We start from the raw sequence: 5872 nt of genomic DNA, 5'->3' as shown, positions 1-5872 counted from the left end.
ATGCTCTTATTCTGGCCCTGTAATAATCCACGTAGCAGGGAAGGTATTGCTATTTCCATTTACAGGTGAATAAGCGATGAAAATAAGCTAATACACACCTCCCAATAGTCAGATGCTTGAGAAGTCCCTAGCACAGTGTCCAGTCAAGCAATGAAACAAGTTTCTATCCTTCCTTACTGGAGTGAGTTGCCAATTCAGCATTTAACTGGAGAGTCCCATTTCATTGCAGATGTTCATTTCTAGAACATCCAGTCCTTTAAAGCAATGTTTCTAGTTTGGGAAAAGTAGAATCACAAATTAAAATGGGTTTCTGCTGTAGGCCAGGTAGATGGCAGGTGTATTACATTCAGTATCTCAATCCTTATAACAATATACAAAGGAGATATCTTCATTTTCCAAATGAAAAAAAAAAAAAACAGGAAACAGGCTCAGAGAGCTTAATTTGCTTGAGGTCACACACCAAGTGACCCCAACAGGATTGCACTAAGATCTTTCTGATGACAAGACCTGTCTTCTGTTCACTATAGTACACCATCTCTATCCTCTGGTGAAAAACTAACGGATTGAGGGACCAGAGAAAGAATTTAATGATTGTCTTCAAGCATGGCAGGCAGCCAGTGGTATTTCTCTTAGCTGAAAGGTCTCAAAAAAGGAATTTCTAGTCAAAATGAAAAAGAAATGTATAGCATAAGATAAATCTGGAACATTATTAAGAGTGGTATCAAGTAGCAAAGGTCAGATGAAAAGGCCATTCCAGAAAATTGGATAGACCTGAGGTAAGAGGTGAACGTAGATAAGCACCATGATTCTGTCTCCCAGGACTAGATTCCAGAGAACCCCAATAAAACTGGCACCTTGCCTGAGTACCTTATAAGAAGAGCCTCACACCAGAAATCCTCTCCTCAGTAACTGCATTCACAACTGTCACCAAGTATTGGAGGATAAAGGGTAGGAACAGCATTTAAACTTCATGTCTGACCCAAACACTAGAACCCATTGTCTAACAAATGTAGCTAGCACATTGGTGGACCTTGGCTTCCCCGTATTAAAAAAAGAAACATTTAACACCAGCTCTTTGTCCAGCCTCTAGGAAGGTAAATCATCAGCTGTGGATAGGCCACCAGTGGTGACTGGGGTAAAAGCTGAATGTACCAGGCCAACACAGAGTTCTTTGGAACAAATGTGAAGAAAGATATTGCTACAACACACTGTACCATTACTTTAAGTTAAATTAGGCCTTTGAATTACAATGTGGTATCACATGAATCTATGTTAAACAAGTAGTGATGGAAGATATTTGATCATTAAAATTCAAGACAAAAAAACTGATAACTTTGGTAAATTCTAGCTCCTAAGATGTGATCATTGTAACAGAACTTGACAAGTGTTTTAAAACAGTAACTTTCTGTCTTCTTCCAGGTACCAGGTGAAACAAAATTCTAATCAACATATAATTCAGAGGGATCTTCATCTGACCATGACATAAAAAACAACTTTATACCCAGAAAGTTATTGATAAGTTCATATATTGTATAAAGAGTATTTTTGACAGAATATGTTTCAAACTTTGGAACAAGATTGTTCTAGTATGGCATATTCTTCACATATCTAGTATGAAATTATGTAAATATTCTTAATTTTATATCTTGTAGATTTATCAAAGGACAAAAATTATTTTGTTCGTATGTATTTTTGTAGCACTGACAGATTTCCATCCTAGTCACTACCTTCATGCATATGTTTAGCAGTGTATTGACGCCACTGTTTTGAATGTCATAATTTATACAGGTCACACTATTTCCATTAAAAAAATCAGTTGTACAGTGGATGTGTCTTGTTAAATTTGTTAGCTTTCTGAAACATGCTTGCTGTGGGTCCCGTAATATAGTGGTCTGGCTGGAAACCTGCTACATGAGAATCTTCTAACAGAACCCCTGTAATCAGGCTTCTTTGCTCAGATTTTATGATTATCAGTTTTTTAAAGCATCCAACCTCCTATCCAGATTTTAAACACAATCCTCTAATGTAATATCTGTAACTACATAGATTTAGTATGAAAACTATACAAGCTAAAAAATGAGAAAGCTTTTTTAGCTTTCTAAAAAAACTAAAAGGAAGGTGAAAAGAAAAGATGGGTAGCCAATTCTTCCTGGTCTCAGTGGGAACAAGGAAAACAGATGGCAGAGAAGTAGTACGACTCTTCTTTTTCACTGCTGGTTATTATTTGTAACTCACAGGGCAGAATAACAGCTCTAGAGTTCAATTTATCTGGAGGAGGAGATTCAGTACACCTGCTTCTCCTTTTCCACTGGTATGGCTCTTGGTGAAAATTTGTATTTATGTAATAGTTAGAAATATCAGCACCAAGAGAAAAATATTCAACGCCCTTTATTAAACATCAAACCACTCTGTCAATGGGAAAAGCTGTCCCAATTGTTTTAGATCTTACCTCTGAACATTGTTGTCAAGGTACCTTTCCACTCTGTTAGTGTCGTTGAGAGGGCTTATCTATTGGACTTAAAACTACATACACAAAGGTAAGATACAGGTTATTTACATAGCCAATCTTAAAAGTAGAATATCAGCACTCTCTTATTTTCCCATTTTTTGTAGAGACAGGATCTATGATGCCCAGGCTGTCTCAAACTCCTGGCCTCAAGCAATCCTCCTGCTTCGGACTCCCAAAGTGTTGGGATTACAGATGTGAGCCATTGTGCCCAGCCACAGCACTCTTTATTAAGTGTTTAACTTTTTGAGTCGACACCTTATAGAGTCTCATACACCCTATGGACTTTGGGGGGGGGGGAACACACACACACACACACAAAATTTACATATAAAATGCCCCACAAATCTTGGGTTAAGAACTTCTCCTCTAAAGAGGGCAGGAAGTCGAAATTGAAAACAGGAGCCTATTTACTCAATCATTTGGTTTGAAGTTGAGGCAAATGCCTTATATATAGGATTGTCGTTGAGGTCTCCATCTTCCCAAGCAAAGGTGCCCTCTGCATTCTTCTTGCCAACCAAACCAAACCAAACAACAACAACAACAACAACTCAAGAAACAAGCACAAGCACTCCAATTCTTGTGCCCACATCACAGTACATTCAACCTTAACACCTTAGAGGTTTACTTATCCTTATCGTTAAATGTTTTTTTCTTGTAGGCCACTAAGGTTGGGTATACTTCTAGTAATGGGAATACATGGGGCTGAGCTTCTACTTGCCTGCCTCAGAGCACATATTGGAAATTGACTAGTACCAAAATCTGATCCCTAATTTAGGAAGAGGTCAAGAGACCATGTTGGAACATAAAAATAAACTTATGTAAACCAGAGCAAGATTGGAAGGGAAAGGATGCAACTGGGAGACAGAACAACTTGTGAAGAGACAAACACATTACAGAAATTCAGAAAGGGTGAAAGTAATACATGTTGAGCAGTTTATCTTTAAAATTATTGTGTAAGTTATTTAAGCATTTGATACATATTTTTATCTAAACACAGAACTTACCACTTAGAAATGTAAATGAAATATTTTAAATGGTTGACCCTACACTGCATGAACAAGAATATAAAAGAGGGATATTTAATTCACGTTTCTAGCATCTTCATCTGGATTTCAATATGTCACGGCTGACCTGTTCATCTTCCCCTAGTCTCTCTACCAGCATCTTTTCTACCTCAGTTAATGACAACTCCATTTTTCTTAAGCTGATCAAGCCTAAAAATCCACCAGGAAATCCTATTGACTCTCCTTTTAAAATATAGTCATTTAACTCTCAAAATAGCCCCAATAATGTCGGTATTATGATTTCTCCTACTTTTTAAAAAAAAAGTAAATGAAGACTCAAAAGCAAGTAACTAGTCTAAATTAGATAGTCACAGGTGGTAAAGCCAGAAATCTGTCTGGATAGTCTAACCCTATACAACTCAGGCTTTTAATTATTAGAAAACATCACCTCCCAAAAGAAATTAAGACCTAACTAAAAACTGATTACAAGATAAGGACTAAACTCAGGAATAATTATAGGTGCATTCCACAGATTTGTTCCAAAGTCACTAATTTAGCATTGTACAATTATAACCAGAAAAGCAGGTAGGAAATACTAATGTTCAGAATTAAATACATTTCTCTCTCATGGTTTTGCATGTATTTCAGTAATGTATTTTAAACATTAAGATTTATTTCCTGGCCACAATACTTTGAATATAAGGAAAATTTTGAAGAAAATATAAGGACTATCAAGAATAATTCCTAGGTAAGTTAGAATGTAAGCTCCTAAAGGGCAGAGACCATCTATTTTGTTCATTATCATACACCCACATCTAACATACATAAGTGGTGTTTAAGTTTATAAATCAATAATTCATATAAATATATCTTTACGTATATCCTTCCACAAGTCACCCACTTCCCAATTCTTGATACCTGTAATGTTACCACCATCATCTCTTGTGTAAATTATTAAAACACCCTTCTGACTGGTCCCTCTGCTTCTATCTTAGCCTACTTGGTCTTATCACACAGCCAGAATAATCCTTTTACCAAAAAAAAAAAAAAAAAAAAAGTTTTAACATTAAGTGAATAGATTTTTTTTAAAGAGGTCCTACCCAATTGTGAGAACTAAACCCATGACTTATTGTTTCAATCCTGTGCTTCTACGGTGCCAAAAAATTCAAAAATTTTAAAGATGGGGATGTGGGAAAATTAAGCACTAAAGTGTTAAGAATTCTGCCTTAAAACTTCTTCCCTCAGTGATGGAAAACTGAAGGGACATGAATCAAAACAAGACGTTTAAAAATCCAAATTAGGTTTTATTAGCATCACTGCCAAGTATTTTCCCTGGTTTATCTCCACTTCTCGTTAAGCCTAGTATATCTGATATTGCTTTGATTGCACATACGCCATATTAAGTAAACTGATTGGTTTCTAGGCCATAATTTAGCAAATTACAAACCAGTGAAGAAGAGTACGTCCACTTCAATCAGAATACGTTTATATTAGTATGAAGAGTAAGTCCACTTCAATCAGAATATAGTATGTTTATATTAGTATGAAGAGTAAGTCCACTTCAATCAGAATATAGTATGTTTATATTAGTATGAAGAGTTAGTCCACTTCAATCAGAATACAGTATGTTTATATTAGTATGAAGAGTTAGTCCACTTCAATCAGAATACAGTATGTTTATATTAGTATGAAGAGTTAGTCCACTTCAATCAGAATACAGTATGTTTATATTAGTATGAAGAGTTAGTCCACTTCAATCAGAATACAGTATGTTTATATTAGTATGAAGAGTAAGTCCACTTTAATCGGAATATAGTGTTTACACGTTTAACATCAACATACTAATTTGATGGGTAATCTAATGAAGAAATATCTGAGTACTCATGCACTTTTTTCATGTACTCATAATGTACTCATTTTCAAAAACTTTATGAAAGACGGAACTGTAGAGTTTTCCAAAAAAGATTACAAAAGATACTCTTCCAATATATTAGTCAGAACAAAGCCTTCAGCAGTTCTGTATACTTCATACAGCCTCTTATTGAGTTTAAAAGATATGTTCAAATATCTCTTCCATTTACATTTCAGTGGTATTTAATTAGTATTTACACGATAATTTTGAGCAAGTAGTTTTTACAGGGCAAAATGAATATAGTTTCTTATAGTCTTTGCAACAGATATTTCCCCAAATACTGTATATTCTGAATAAACATGCCACTGAAGAAATGTAACATTCAACTTGATGGTTTTAATCTTTTAGAAGTGAACTTAATTATACTGGAGAAAGTTATCAACATAAACATGGAAAATTCTGCATTCTTCCAAATGTGCCAATACATAAAAATTCATCTAGGCAAAA

The sequence above is a fragment of the Macaca fascicularis genome, chromosome 3, assembly GCF_037993035.2.
Source record: "Macaca fascicularis isolate 582-1 chromosome 3, T2T-MFA8v1.1".
Lineage (NCBI taxonomy): Eukaryota > Metazoa > Chordata > Mammalia > Primates > Cercopithecidae > Macaca > Macaca fascicularis.
The sequence above is the reverse complement of the archived record's forward strand: the minus strand, read 5'-3'. Positions refer to the sequence as shown.